This window comes from Lepidochelys kempii, chromosome 15 (assembly GCF_965140285.1).
Source record: "Lepidochelys kempii isolate rLepKem1 chromosome 15, rLepKem1.hap1, whole genome shotgun sequence".
Taxonomy (NCBI): domain Eukaryota; kingdom Metazoa; phylum Chordata; order Testudines; family Cheloniidae; genus Lepidochelys; species Lepidochelys kempii.
Genome location: NC_136394.1, coordinates 21,856,835 through 21,873,759, shown reverse-complemented (window position 1 = coordinate 21,873,759; position 16,925 = coordinate 21,856,835).

Sequence of the window (16,925 nt, the reverse complement as noted above, 5' to 3'; positions counted from 1 at the left end):
AAATACTCTCCTCCTCTTTCCATTTCCGTCTCCCTTCCTCCCCAGGAGCATCAGTCTTCCAGCAGCCTGACATTGTGTAAAAAGGCAGGGTCATCTAGATGTCACTTTTTCACTGTGTTACTTAGCTTCTTTGCATACTCCTTGGAGTTGCTAGGGTTTGGTATTTGAATTTCACCAATGTACTAATTACAGAGGAATTTGAGTATCTACCACAGTCTGCTTTCTGACAGGTTTCATTGCTGGAGCTGTGATATGTTATCGTTATAAGATTTACCTACTTCATAGTCTATCCCTTTATCAGTCTGAAAGCCAGACAGCAGAGTACCTTGAAAAGTTCCTTTAAATAAATATACGTATCATCAGGGCAAGGAATAAAATTTGTCTCTAGAAAATGGAGATCTCTTCAGAATAACTCTGACACCAAACAGTGCCTTGTAGAAGCAAAATTTGATAGAGTCTGAAATAGCTGGTACAGGTTTCAGCAAGCTAAAGAAAAATTCAGCCCTACAGCCATGCACCTAAGATTCAGAAGAGAAGGAAGGGCTTTTTATTTATTTTTTAAAGTGGTGTGGAGTGGATTGTTTCTTCTTAATATATTTTGACTACTCCTGTTAAGGTAATTTGGTAAGGAACACAGAAGTCTAAGATGTGTACGTTGGGAATCACACTTGTGTAACTAAGAATTTAGCTTAAATGTCAGGTTTCAGAGTAACAGCCGTGTTAGTCTGTATTCGCAAAAAGAAAAGGAGTACTTGTGGCACCTTAGAGACTAACCAATTTATTTGAGCATGAGCTTTTGATGAAGTGAGCTGTAGCTCACGAAAGCTCATGCTCAAATAAATTGGTTAGTCTCTAAGTTGCCACAAGTACTCCTTTTCTTTTAGCTTAAATGTGTTTCTTTCCCATAGATTTTAAATTGGCACTTCTTTCTCTCTTCTCCATATTCCTCCCCTGGTCATAAGTTTTTGTGAAAAGCGCCAAGTAGAATAATCATATCAAACCTCAAATGCACATGATCATAGTTTCATGGACCTGTTTAATACACCATGGTTGCCAATATCTGGTCAGTTTCAGCCGTGACTCTCCCCTTTCTTCCCAGTCCCAGCAAATCTCTATTCCCCTCCCCAAGCTGGGAAATGCAGGTCTTATTGTGGTAATAAGTGAGATGAAAAAGATCTGGCTGACTGATACTCATCAAACTTTTAAGATGCAAGCAAACCTTCAGCACAATTTGGTTCATGAATCCCTTGCATTTCCCATGCAAGATCTGCACTCCCCTCACTGAGTTATTTTTTCAAGATGTCAATTTTTTTCCACTTGGTGAAATGTAGCTTTCTTAGGGTTACTGACAGAGACATGTATGACAGGTGGAAGTTACTGTAGACTGGGACTGGATGTATCCTCCCAATGGGAATGGAGGCCACAAAACCCTGATGGGGAGGAGAGAAAATCCCTATACTCCAAGGAGTTTGCATGCAGATGAACTGACTTATCGTAGAATATCAGGGTTGGAAGGGACCTCAGGAGGTCATCTAGTCCAACCCCCTGCTCAAAGCAGGACCAATCCCCAATTTTTGCCCCAGCTCCCTAAATGGCCCCCTCAAGGATTGAACTCACAACCCTAGGTTTAGCAGGCCAATGCTGCAAAGAAGTACATACACACATGCTTAATATTACTTACGTGGGTAGTCCTGTTGATTTCAATAGGACTATTAATGTGAGTAAAGTTCAGTGCGTTCAGGTTACACAGTCCTGTAATCTGAAATGGTTTTCAGACATTGGTCTTGAATGTTGTATCTGGAAGTTTTTTGCAGTGAATTTCCCAATCAGACCCAAGTGAAGTCATTGGCAAAGCTCCTATTGATTTCAAAAGTCCCTGTTTGCCATAGTATCCAAGTACCACATGCAGTGGCTTCAGGATCAGGCCTTATTTTACCAGGAGGAAATGCTAATCTGCTATGGATAGTATCAACAGCAGACTGTTCACGAATGTACATGTAAAGACTAAATTTGTCTTGGCAAGTTAGGTAGCCCAGGGGTTAAAACCATGGATTCATAGCACATCTGTAAACTAGTGCTATTCAAGTTTCATCATGTTCTCTTCAGGAATAAGCCACAAAGTGTAGACTTTTTATTTTGCCATCAGTGCTTTATATCTAGAATCCTTCAGAGTAGGGAACGTGGTCTGTTTTGTTACCTGCTTCTGGGGGATTTTTTTTTCTTTAAGGGGGATTGCAAATTAAAATCCTGTGATACTTCCTTGAAATTGACAACTGACATCCAGTAAATCAAAAATTGTAAATTTCACCCAAGGAAATCAAGATTAGTTTTAATGTTAAAAATCCTAATGCAGATCAGATTTCTCTTCCTGAGTTCAGAGCTAAGACTATGGAGGTATTACTTAAGTGTGTGCTGATGTCATGTAAATGGGGACAAGACAAACAAGGTTTTGACTAACTACAGAGCTCTTATTTAATGCCTGTCAGATAATACATGTTACAAAGCTACAATGTGTCATCAGTTTCATTTCCCTTCAGTTTCACTACATGGAACTACTGAGATTTATATTTTCACAACAAAACACATACTTGTGCTAGAAGCACAATCACCTTTTTATGGATGCATCTTGTAAATTCTTTCTTTAGGTAGTGGCTTTGTTTAGCTATTGGCTTCCTAACTTCTTGCATTTTAAACTTAGTGTAAAGCAGGATGTTAAGACACTGATATTATAAACCTGTTTACAAGAAGAGGGATGTTCTTATGGAAAAGTGGGTTCCATTCCTAGCTCTGCCACAGACTTGCTCTGTGGCCTGCTTACCTGCCAATGGTAAGTAAGCAAAATGATAGGTAAGGTCCCATGAAAAGAAAATCTAAAGATAAACTGCCAGGTCTCTTGAACTCCTTTATCAATAAGACAATATTTGCACAACTGCAAACTATCCTGATGCGAAGGATAGGAAGAATAGTAATAGGCCAATAGGGCTCCATCAGAAGCTCTTTAATGACCTGAAAACCAAAAAGAAATCCTACAAAAAATGAAAACATGGACAAATTGTTAAAGAGGGGTACAAAGGAATAGCCCAACCATGTAGGGACAAAATCAGAAAGGCTAAGGCACAAAACGAGTTCCTATTAGCAAAGGATATAAAAGGTAATATGAAGAGGGTCTTTTAAATACGTTTAGGAGCAAGAGAAGGGGCAGGGTTAGGTCCTCTGTTTAGCAAGGAAGGAGAGTTAATAACTGATGACATCAAAACTACTTAGATGTTGAATGCCTATTTTGCTTCAGGCTTCACTGGAAAGTTTAATAGTGAGCAGATACCCAACACAATTAATATTAACAAGGGGGAAGGAACACAAGCCAAAATAGGGCAAGAACAGGTCAAAGAATATTTAGATAAGTTAGATGTATTCAAGTCTTCGGGGCCTGATGAAATTAATCCTAGGGTTCTAAGGAACTAGCTGAAGCAATCTTGGAACTGTTAGCAATTATCTTAGAGAACTCATGGAAGACAGGTGAAGTCCCAGAGGACTGGAGAAAGGCAAAATGGTATTTTTCTTTAAAAAGGGGAACAAAGAGGACCTGGAAAATAACTTCAGTTCCACAATCTGCTATGAAAAAGTATAATGAGAAACACTTTAATTTGTTTTTGCACAAAGCATGTAAATACCATGTCAGTTATTTCTGAGTCGCATTGAGAGGCGGAACAGGGCATGGTAACACCATAATATTGAGTATGATGGGTCTCAATAGACCACTTAGTGCTCCAAATCTGAAAATATTGTAGAAAATGTGCACAAAAAGGGTAGGGCATTGAAAAAAGCCACTTCATTGGAATAAGTGTTACTCAGGTAGCCAACCTCCTTTAGTAATAGGTGGTGTAATCTTACTGCTGCACCACAGCCATAAATTCATTATTGGAGCTGGGAGTGAGAATTTCAAAAAGATAATTTGATTGAATCCCATTCTTGCTGCCATGAATGGAGACAAAAACAGCTCCCAGCTATAAAGACAGAGTAGTATATTGCTGATACACAGTAATGTGTATCCTGTCATGGAGCAATGTAATAGTCTTAGACGTGTACTAAACGCTGTGTTATCAGTGAAGGTTCCTGGTATATGTCTACATTGCAATGTAAATTCAGGGTTAGTAGAACTCACGTTAGCAGACTCTGGGTTTGTTAACCTAGGGCTTTAGCATCTACACCCATTTATAACCCCAGGTTAGGGATTGTTGAACCTCGCGTCCTAACCTGGGATTCCAGAATCTACACTGCGTTATGCAGGCCCGAGTACAACCCCAACCCCCCATATCCCAGACAACTAGCACCCTCCCAAAGTGTGGTGGCTCTAGCCCTTTGTTCATGGTGCAGCGTGGGAAAACTTGACTGTCCAGAGGACAAAGCAGGTGGACTTGTGGGACACTTTTGTGGGACTCCCAGAGCACAAGTGCAGTGGGACACAGTGCAATGCAATAGGGCTTGAATTCTGGGTCCTGGCTTGACTCAGGCTCAGAACCTCCATCTCTACAAGGTCTTGGCACCCTGGGTCTGAGCCCTGGGTTAGCACGATTTGTGTGTAGCTGGAGGGTGGAGCTAGGCTGGAGCCTGAGTTTGGAGCCTGAGCTTACATTGCTGTGTAGACATACTCGTCAGGGCAGTCAGGCTTGGCTTTGTGTTGAACCAGATACATTATCTTCTTTTTCCAATCCTATCTATAGGCAAGATGGGCAGATGTGGTCAACCCTCGAAAAAGGAGAAAAATTAACCAAACGCCTCTGAATCACAGTGGGTCAGTTTCATGGTTTGTTGACTGTTGAGGGGGAAGCAGGTATTTTATCCAAACCTATTCACTGGAACCTATTGCAATTTTAATCAAGCTTTTTCCCACCACTAGCTGGGTAAAAAAAAATCATATACTTCTAGTGCCACCCCTCACCATAATATCTGAGTGTATTCAGTGTAAAATCAATAGTAATAGCCAAGACCCTAGTGGATTTATGGAGTCTCTGGCACTTCTTTCTTTACTGGACCAAAAGTGCACTTGGGGTAGGATTGGGGGAGAGGGGGTAATCTTTCAGATTTTATTAATCTAGGTATTTTTAGATTGATATGATTCTGAATTAAATTAGTGGCTAATCATCACACCACACCTTACATAACCCCCAAACATCTTTAATTACATATTTCCCAATTGACTTCTATTAATCCACATTGAGACACAAACAAAAACATGTATGGTCACCAGTCAGCCTTTTGCTTTCCTAGTAGGCTTTTAATTCAGCTTGGTTTGGATTTCTTTTTTAAACACATAGCTTATCCACTTAATGAGCATTTGGTACAGCCCACGCTTGCAAATGTTCTGCCTCCTTCACAGTCATCCAAGGTCTTAAACTACCAGGCAGAATTTAAAACAAAGCAGAGAGGGAGGGAAGCCAAGGTCACAGAACAATGTTTAGACATACTTTAATGAAACAATCAGAATGCTGGAATGGAAGCTTAAAGAAAAAGTGGTTAGCAACACTTTGTTCATCCATGCTCCTTCCCTCTCCTCCACATGCTATGGAACTATTCATGCTTCACTGAAAGTAAATGGATTGACTGTATGTACAAGGCAGCAGACAGATATGTATAAAATACATTATTGTAATTGAGCTTTGAGGTACTGAATGTGTCAATCATCCCCTTCCCTCCATCCTCCTCCCCCATCCCATATCAATAGCATCTTTACATTCTTCCAGTTTTCAGGAACAATGTCTCACTTTATGCAGGAGAAACATCAGCCACACTCTTGTCCCAGTCTTTCTGAAGGGACAAAGATAACGAAGGAAGAAATGCTAACTTTTCGAAATGCTTATATTTAAGAGTGTGTATGTACTTAAGAGGTTGAAATTCTCAGGTCATTGGAACTGCTAAATTATATGGGTGATGCTGAAAGACATTTCAGGAACTGGTAAGGGATAAATAATATTTTGCACTTGTAGCTCCTCTTATTGGGGATCGCAAAGCATCTTAATGATGCATCTCAATCTGTTTGGAGTTAATTATACCCATTTTACAAATGGACAAATAGAGGCAGGTAAGAATAGTATCTAGTTCTTAGACAGTACTTTTCAGTAGCTCTCAAAGTGCTTTACAAAGGAGGTCCGTATCCTCATGCCCAGGCACCCAGCAGGCAGACATAAAGTGATTCATCTAAAGCCACCCAGCACAATAGTAGCAGAGCATCTGAGGGTATGTCTACACTTCAATAAAACACCCATAGCTGGCTCATGGGACTCACAACTTGGACTCACGGGACTTGGTCTACGGAGCTATAAAACTGCAGCGTGGATACTTGGGCTGGAGCCTGGGCTCTGGGACCATCCTCCCTCATGGACTCCAAGGCCCCAGGCTCCAGCCTGAGCCTGGACCTCTGCACTGCAATTTGAGAGCCCCACAGGGCCAAGTCAGCAGAGACAAGCTGGCTGCGGGTGTTTTACTGCAGTGTAGACATACGCTACCAGAATCCAGGTTGTTCTGCCCTGTTTTAACAATTAGCTGTGGTCTCTGTTCATAAAGAATAATATAGAGCTTTTTATCAAGTTCTCAGCGTAGTCTAATATCCTGAACTAAATGTTGTTTCTGTCCCTCAATGCAACAGGTATATTCCACAGCAAAGCAGACAAGTAAGCCATCATCTACTTTCATATGTTCCTATTGTTGCTTGGACTAGAATATCAGGGTTAAAAGGGACCTCAGAGGTCATCTAGTCCAACCCCCTGCTCAAAGCAGGACCAATCCCCAATTTTTGCCCCGATCCCTAAATGACCCCCTCAAGGATTGAACTCACAACCCTGGGTTTAGCAGGCCAATGCTCAAACCACTGAGCTATCCCTTCTGGAGATGAAACAATTGCAATGTAGAAACAATGCAGTGTCTGTGAATAAAAAGAAATTAGTTGCGCAACAGTGAGCAGACAGTTGAAAAGTCTGCAGAATGAGACAGTGCCATATGTTGATATGGTAACGGAATAGCAACCATACGACAGTTGTAGCCTAGCGTCCAATGGCATTAATAATCAGATTTTGGTCTGTGGGACATAACACATTTTATCTATTACAAATTTTATCCATCTCCAAGTTGTTAAATTCTGCTTTACCTTCCACAGTGACAGGATTTTTAATTGGGATCATTATTGTGTCTCAGATCATTCTGATGTTTGTGGGAAAACAAAATTAAGAAATTAAGAAAAAAACAGTTTCACATAGTATGTGAATTTCTGTTAGAGCTTGTTTTGTTTGTTTCGCTTTCCAGGCATTGTTTCCTTGGAACTGTCTCTTATGTGGATGGGCAGTTTTCGGGGTTATAGCTGTTCCTTTCCTTATTATCCTTTATGTAGAACCTTTCTTTGCCATGGGTAGTGAAATAACTACTCTTCTGTAAAAAGAAAAGGAGTACTTGTGGCATCTTAGAGACTAACCAATTTATTTGAGCATAAGCTTTCGTGAGCTACAGCTCACTGCATCGGATGCATACTGTGGAAAGTACAGAAGATCTTTTTATATGCACAAACCAGGAAAAAATGGGTGTTTACCACTACAAAAGGTTTTCTCTTTCCCCACCCCACTCTCCTGCTGGTAATAGCTTATCTAAAGTGATCACTGGTTAGTCTCTAAGGTGCCACAAGTACTCCTTTTCTTTTTGTGAATACAGACTAACACGGCTGTTACTCTGAAACCTACTCTTCTGTACTCATTGGGTCCCATTTGCTGCCACCCAAATCAAAAGCAAGTGGTTTGGCACATCTCTGTTTGAGAAAGTTTAAAAAAAACGGGCAGAGGGAAAACTTCCAAGGACATACTAGTCACAGCACCATTGCAGGGAACCAGGCTGCCTTTCAAAGCCCCTTTGCTTTTTTTTTTTTTTTTTTTTATGTGCTGCTTCCTGTTCTTTTCACATTTTCCTCTCTGTCTTTTAAGCCTGAACTGCAGAGATTCTCAGGGACAGATTATAACTTTCCTCCCAGGTGAGATCAAAGAGGGTATGTTAGAGGCCTGGTTGCCTCTTTCTCACTAAAAAAGCAAACTTTCCAACATCTGTTGCAGCCAGCCCAGCTGTACATAGATAGCAGCTTGAGATAACTTTCCGGAGCTGTTTTCAACACCTATCCCGTCCTTGATAGTTAAGCTTTAAGGGATCTGAATGCAGAGCCTGGGTCTTGTACCACAATCAGCGTAATTGATGGGGTGGAATCTTGCATTTTCTTATTGCCAGGTGTAGTATTAAGGTATATGCACTTTCAGTACATGAGCAGAGTAACTTGATTAATCATAGGATAGCACTGTATTTTTATGCAGCATAACATGACTGCCAAACCTTGGAAAGTCCATTGCTGAATTCAGAACAATTGAGAATCCTAGAGCCCGAGGAGTTTGATATGGGAAACACCTGTTAAGTCATCCAAGTCCTTTCCCTGCAAATTCAGGATTGGTCCCTAAAGTTCCAAGTGCTTTGTCCACCCTACTCCTGAATGTCCCAAGCATTGGGATTCCCACCCCTTTTCTTTTGGAGACCATTTCAGGCTATTGAATGGAACTAATCAAAGGGAATCTTTTTTTCCCCACAGTTCCATGAAAAATGTATTTCCCCCTTCTTTTTTATTGAAATACTTTAACATTTCAAATGTTTTGACTAGCTGTACTATCTAGCATGGGTGGTGATCTGGGATCTGCTGGTTGTCATAAAAGATTGGGGTTGATTTTCTTTTAATGCAAAATTGATAATTTTTTCTTGTTCTTTATAATTTCTTAGCTCTTTCTTCTTCCTCTCACCCTTTTCTTCCCTCCTATTCTCTCAGTACTCGGGTTTTGTGTCATCTCATTTATTTTGGATACATATTGCAATAGCTTCCTCCTAGCCAACCAGCTTGACTCACAGCCACAAAAAGCTACACATAATGTGGCTGAGTCACCAATAATCTATTCCCCCATGGAGTAACCAGAAACATATGTTTGCTTATGATCAAGTGAACCTCTGCTCACTGGTATTGAATTAGCAAGGTAATTCCTCCATCCACTCACCCCACTGATTCCATTGGTGCTGCACAGTTGTGGCTGAGGCCTGAATGTGGGCTATTGTAATACTGTGATCTCTGTATTCAAATTTATACTACAACAAAGAATAGAACACCTATTTCATGCTCTGGCCATCCTTGTCAAACTTCTAAAAATACCTATAAGCTAAATCAAGCTCTAACAATTTCTCACAGATAATGCTACCACACAGCAACACTGATCAACACAAATTGAATAAACCCAACTAGGAGCATGGCTACCAGAGTTCCCTCTCCTCCCACAACCACTACCCAGCCTCACCCATGTCATTGTACAATGGGTAAATATGCTGAACCAATAATAGTCCCTACCCTGTAAGTCTTACACTCTAACACTACACAAGTGGGTACATTACAGCACTATGCAAAAGGAGGGTGGGGTAGTCATTACAGCTGGACGGCTCTGCAGAACAGGTAGGTCTACAGGATGTTTTTCTGAGGGAAGTGAAGAAGGGTCCTTGGCAAACACTGACTGGGAGGCTGTTCTCAGCATAAGGGATGCCATGAGAGAAGGCGCAGAGCTGGGAATTGGAGGAGATGAAAGGAGCCACCAGGACAGAATGTAAGGCAGGAGAAAGGAAATTGGAGGAGATGAAGGAAGAGGCGTATGAGAGGTCTGAATTACACAGAACTTGAACAGGTGGTTTGAACGTAATGCCAGAGAAGAGTGGAAGCTAGTGAAAGGATTACAGAAAAGGGAGAGAGACTTGATCCGAACAGCAGGAGCTGAAGATAGCTACAGATTGTTGGGAGGCAGTTGAGATGCAAGCAGGCCAGAGAAGGTGGTTATGGTGATAGATTAATTCCACTCCCTATCATTAGAAACTGTGTGTGCATGCACACTTGTCTTCCCTGTCTTAAGGTTGTGTACACCCATCTCTATAGTATATGAGCACCTTCAACATGAGATCAATAGCAATAATGAAGTCCCTAATGGATTTCACAGTCTCTGGCAAGTCTGGCTTTGAGTCTAAGCTCTGCTTGAGGTAGGGGGTTTGTTTTAGAGTTTTTAATTTCTTCTGTTCTTCGGGAGTGTCGAGGTAGAAGGGAGTTTCACTGTCATTCTCATGAAAGAAAGGCTTTTTCTCCTATATAATCTTTTTCACCTGAAAGACAGGTTTGTTTGGTTCCTCTGGCATTCTACCTGTCTGACTGCATCCATCAGCCCAAGATCTGGATGGGGCTAGGACTAAAGCGATTCTTCTGAGGCTGGAGGAGGTGGTGCATACGAAGAAATCTGAGAAATACAGTACAGGTGTTTGGTGACGGCAACTGTGCAGGCAAATAGACCCTTGAGACATTCAAGGTAGCTTTATTGCTAATCTGAGCACAGAACTGGCAAATCACTTTGAGATTCTTGCTGTATCGCTGTAGCCTATCTCCATAGTAGCAAACAATATAGCCATAGTTCACCCCCCCAGTGCAGATCCACCAGTGGTGGCAATGGTGGAATCTTGTAGTGTAGACAGAGCACAGACATTTTTCCCATCATGTGATCTAGCCCTAGTAAGAGCAGAAAAGTGAATTAAAGCAATGAAGCTTGCAAGCTTAGGACTCTTAAGTCTTTTACTGTTCCTCATCTGAGCAGAACTTAGCTGTGTAATTTTCAATGCATAACCATGGCTCATTTCCCCCCAACAAGGTCTGAGCATGGAAGATCTCTCCACTAGACTTCCAGGTGGATGGCTGTCTCTGGAATTCAGGGGATGATGACAACATGAAAGGTCATGGCGCTGTCGTTGTAGAGTCCAGGATTTCTGAGTGGAGGCTGTACACTCCTAGATGGCCTTATCATTAGAGGTGGGCATAATCATTAGAGGTGGGCAAAACATTTTGTACAAATAGTTTATTGGCCAAAAAAATGCCATGTTGGTTAACCCAAAACCATCTGTGAATTTGGCACAAATTTGCCAAATAGTTTCATCTAAAACTTTTCTTTTCGGAGACCGGGATGCCATTCATAAAACAGCCCAAGTAGGTGGTGGTGATGCCATCCTCCTTAAACATTTAGCCCAGTGATCAGGGTACTCACCTGGGAGGTGGAAGACCCAGGTTCAATTCCTCTCCTCTGCTTGATTTGGAGAAGGGATTTGAACTTGGGTTCCCAATGTTGCAGGAGTGCCCTTGCCACCCGGGCTATGGGCTATTCTGGTGTCAGTCTCTGTGTCTCCTCTTGGAGCAGTTCTACTTCATTTAATAAATAGTCAGTGGAGCACAAACTTGAACTTAGGTCTCCCATGTCTCCCACCTCCTAGATAAATGCCTTAACCACCGGGTTCAAGAGTCACCCATGCTTTTCCTGGCCCAGAGACTATTCATTATCATTCCTAATCAGTCTAATCCCTTTCCCTGAATACATGAATTTTTGTGAAGTGTTATTGCAACCTTCCAAATTCTCAGCCACCACTGAACTCCTCATTCCAAAGGGGATAGATCCAGGAAAATTCTGCAAAAGGAAACCTTGCTGAGGACCAGACTGTGAAGCCGATGCTCACATTGGTGAGCAGTTACTCCCTCAAGGACTCCTGTTGAAGTCAGTAGATCTCCTCATGTGAGTAGCATCTTGCCAGTGTGAACAAAGGGCCCACAGTCTGATGCCAAGATATTTTATTCACCATCCGGTGATTTCTCCTATAGAAAGTTAGATTATAATACTGGGCAGAAACAGAGATATTATTTCAACTCTTTTTTAATTACAGTTTGCTCAATAACACTTTTTTTAATGTCCATAAATTGTAATGATCACTTGAAAATGTGGGCTATGACTAAACTCAGGGTGGCCATTTTCCACAGCTATGTCTTTTCTGTATGGAAGCAAAGACTGACTTGCTTTCACTTGAAAATAAATGAAATTAAAATTCACATTTATGTGTGATCTCTGACATTATGGTGAGAATAAAGGACACAGATAATCTAAGTTGGATGAAAAAGACAATTGTCAAAAGAGGCATAGTATGAAAGGAACTGTAATTTCAGCTGTCATTGATACTTGTTACTAAACTACTAATAAACTCATCTGTTCAGGAAATAAATGTCAGTGTACTTTTGTAATTTAAATGAGAACTTGTAATATGGAAAATATGCTTCCCATTAGGATCCTTGAAGGTTTGTTTTGAAATGGGAGTCCCCTGTGATGTCTATTTCATTTTCTTTTATTGTTATAGTGTTGTGTCACTGATGACATTTGTGCTGAATACTGCCCAATTATAACAACTGACATCTGTGTGGAGATACTGTATCCTCTCTGTGGGATTATGGAAAACAAACACACTGGTAAACAGAGAAGTAGCCAAATTTATTTTCAGGAAATGTAGTCACTTTGTTGGCTGCCAAAGGTTAGGGCTTGCTAACAAAACACTTTTGCCATATTTAGACTTAGATCAAAGATTGAGAAAAAGTTACTGGTATGATCAAGAAGCAGGGGGAAAGTTGTGGTTTTCACTGTGCTTTTAAAAATAACTTACATGAGAATGGGGAAAGAACTGTTCCAGGGCTTTAAATGTATGTGTCCCTAATAATTTGTACTACTGGCCCTTTAGTGAATTTCAGTGTACTCTGACTAATAAATGTAAAATTTGTCCTGATGCCAAGGGTCAGATGGGATAGTACCAAGATGGAAATGTAATATATACAGTAGGAAGCTTAGTCATGTTTTCTTGATGCCAAGCCTCTGTATAACTAACAAAGCAGATGCTATTTGAATTTTAATTGAGACTTTTGAGGTTGTGTCCTGCAGTCACTATGTACTCCCATTCAAGTCCATAGGAATTTAGTGTGTGGAAGCAATACAGGCTTGAGGTCATAATTTAACACAGGCTGTGTCCAGATGAGTGTAACATTATCCTTGGTAGCAATTGTGGGAGCGTGAGGGTAGACTGGCTGCAACTGTGACAGGGCACCCTTAGCAGACTGTTTAAAATCCTGGCAGCCCCCAGAAGTCACTCTGCATTGTGCTCTGACTGATAACCAAAGGTAGAGCTGTGCCACTGGGAAATTACAAAAAAACCACTAGTGTAGTTGGCGCCTTACACTTGAGGAGCTTCAGCCAGGAACATCTGGCCCTAGTCAGGCCACCTCTCTTCACAGGAGCCTCTCAGACCTAGAACTGTGCAGCCTCCCCTCCAACCATCACCACCACATGGAAAGTAGGGCCTTCTCCCCTGCAACCATGTGGCTGAGGTGGGGGTTGGAGGGAAGAGAAATGCAGGGACTCCAGCTGGAGATTCAAACCAATAGAAGCAGTTTCATGAGCAGCCATACCAGAATCCTTCAGACATTCAGAGAACTATCTACAGTTTTCACTGGACTTTCTCTGCCCTGAGCTGATTTGCTGTTTGTGCCAAAGCTTTCCTTCCCCCAACAGTTTCTTCACCTTGGCTTCATTCCATACCTGCCCCTCTTACTCTCTTTCTCCCTGCCCTATTCCCCTCACCCCCTTCCCTTCCCATCAATGACTCTCTCCCTTCCCTTTCCATTCTATTTTGCTTATTCTTTTCTAACTAAATCTTTCCCCAAAACAAAAATTTATGGAACTACCATGACACTTGCTGCCATCACATTGTTCATTCTGCTTGTGTTCTCTCTCTTCCACAACCCTGTGTCTGTCTTGTCTAGTTAGAGTGTAAGCTCTTTGGAGCAAGGACTAACTATTACTCTGTATTTGTGCGGTGCCTAGCACTGTGGGACCCCATTTTGGGCTGGTCCCTAGGCACTACCATAATAAGCATGATTAATAATAACAATATCCAGAAGTCCTGATACCTGCTAGTTTTGATCCGTCCCAACTGACTTTCATCCACCTATCTGCCTTAGGTTTCACTGTAACACCCATCATCATAGTATCTGAGCACCAAGTTGATTCTTGCCACTGCTTCATCTGACTTCTCTTTTCAAAAGACTGCTACAGAAAATCGACAGTAATTGCTCAAAATGCTGCATTTTGCTGCAGTGTTACTGTAATGTTTAGGAGGGCTATTGTGAAATACTGTAGTGTATTTTATAAGCCTTATCTATTTATTTTTACTGAGTTTTTTTAATAATAATTAGAATGGGGTTTGTTGCGTTGGAAATTAAACATGCGCTCCACTGGGGGGATTCTGTTTTTCCCAGTGGCTAAGAGGAAATCATGAGTGCATGTGAGGGTTTCTGTTAATTCACCTCTATAGTGTGTATGCTCGCAGGTTTTTTTAAAAAAAATAAATTTCCCTGCTGTTGAAATGAGGGAAGGTATCTTGCTACATCTTCAAAATGGAACTAAAAATACCTGCTTGACCTGTGGGTTTTAAGAAACGCTTGCAGCAGTGGTTAACACAAGCACCCCTGCTGAGATCAAAGTCTGGCTCTGTCTCATTTGAAACACTGTAGTCAGTGCCTTGTTGTTAGGCAAAAAGTAGCAGAGTGTTCCCCTCTCCAGTGGAAATGCAATATTTATTTGATCTTGGGCCTCTTTTGAATAATTTTGCTAAATCTAATTGCTCTTGATGTTTTACCCAGTACATTATGGACTTCTTCAGAAGTAGCTCTTTATGCGATGGGTGAAACATTAGAATACAGTAAGGACCACTTCAAATATCTCTCATCAAGGCAGAGAACCCTGGAAAGATTACTGCAGATCAATCTGTATAAATCCTGCATGAATACTGAAGTTCTTTTAAGTTAAAATATACTTCTTCTTCTTTCTTTTTTTTAAAGAAACCTTAAATTCTCAAAGGTAAAATACTGCATAATGATTAGGAGAATTGGCAAGTGAAGGGGGGATGGGAAATTTGGTTAAATTGTTCGTTTACATCTGTTTATGATGAACTCAAATATATGGTGAAATCCTTTCAAATAGATTTATTACCATACACTAAAATGATATATTCTAGAGATCTCTAATTAGAATACAGGTGCATGTAACTTCAGGACTTGATTCTTCACCTTGCAGATGGAGAATATTGCATGTACGTCCAGGGCCACAGTACTGCAAAGCACTTAAGCATGTGCTTAATTTGAAACACGCAAGTAATCTCCCAAATTTCAGTGAGACCATTTACATGCTTCACAACAAGCATGTGCTTAAATGCTTTGCTCAGTCCAGACCACAGAGTGCAATGGACTCTGATTCTGTATTAATGGCAATGCCTTTGAGAGGCTACCATGTTACTCCCAGTCATGGAAATGAGGCCAAGAACTTTCATATTCACTGTTGTTCATTGTGGAGGACCATGACTCACCCTCTGACAACATGTGGCCTCCACTCATACTTGTGCTGGTATGCAACAGAGTTGTGGTCCCTGCTGCACACCATGCAAGGAGTTCCATGATCAAAGCCTACCTGAGAACCACAACATATCTGTTTTAAGCAAAAGTCTCCGTTGAAATCAGTAACTACCTAAAACTTGTTGACACAAAATGACCCTGAGGTATGTCTTACTGCAATGTAAGCCCAGGATTACTAGCACTCAAGTTAGCAGGTTTGTTAACCTCGGGCTTGAGGGTATGTCTACAAAGCAAAGACAAACCTGCGGCTGGCCCATGCCAGCTGAGTCAGGCTCACATGGTTGAGGCTGTGGGGCTATTTCATTGCTGTGTAGCCTTCCAGGCTCCAGCTGGCATGGGCCAGCTGCAGGTATCTAGCTGGTGTGTAGACATAACCCTTATTATCTGCACTCATTTGTAACTCCAGGTCAGTAATTGTTGAACCCTGGGTCCCGACCTGAGGCTCTAGTGTCTACGCAGCAGTATGCAGGCTTGAGTCCAGCCACCCATGTCCCAGACTTCCTAGTGCCTTCCCAAAATGTGACTTCTCTAGCCCTTTGTTCATGGTGCAGTGTGGGAAAATTTGACTGTCCACCACACTTGACTGTCCATAGGACAAAGAAAGTTGACCAAGATTGTGGGATACTTTTGGAGGACTTCCAGAACATGAGTCTGATGGGACTTCTTCTATCCTGCAAAGCAATAGGACTTGAATCCTGGGTCATGGCTTGACTCAGGCTCAGATCCTCTATCCCTGTGGGTCCAAGCACTGAATTAGTGTAGTTTGTACATCGACGGAAGCTGAGTTAGGCTTGAGCCTGAGTTTGAATGGTAGGCTTACACTGCAGTGTAGACATACCCTGAGTGACTATACATGTGAGTCAGTAAACAAAGGTACTTCATTAATGCATTTCTTCACTCTGGGGCTAGAACACTAGACTAGGATTCAGGAAACATGGGTTCTAGTCCCAGCTCTGCCAGTACCTTGTTGGGTGATATTGGGTAAGTCACTCCCCTTCTCTGAGCCCTAGTTTCCATATCTATAATAAGGGAATAATGACATCTATTTCCTCTGTAAAGCACTTTGAAAGCTACTACTACCAAGCATGTCTATATAGCTTTTAACTGTTTTATTATGATAACTGCTTTGTGATTGATCTTACATGATCCTTAGGAAAGGTTGTTAAACTTGCCATGCATGAGTTAGGAGGGTTTGTTACTGCTTTGTCTAGCTTTGCTTCTGGGAGAACAAAAAGGACCAAATTCAGCACTCATTTATAGCCTATGCAACTCCACTGGGCCAAATTCTCTTCTCGGTCTCACCCATCTAAGTCCAATGTAACACTATTTACTCCAAAAGAGCTAGAGCCAGATTCTAGTCTCACTTATTTCAGATTTACACTGGTGTGACTCCACTTCAGCAGGTGAGTGACTCCAGATTTACATTCCGTAACTGAGATCAAAATGAGGCTCATTGACTTCAGTGTGGTTGTATAGAGTGAGAACCATGCTATGGGATTGGTTTATAGAGTGCAGAATTCAGGAACACCTCAGTTTGTAGTGAAAATCAAGCACTTCAGTTTGGTTAATG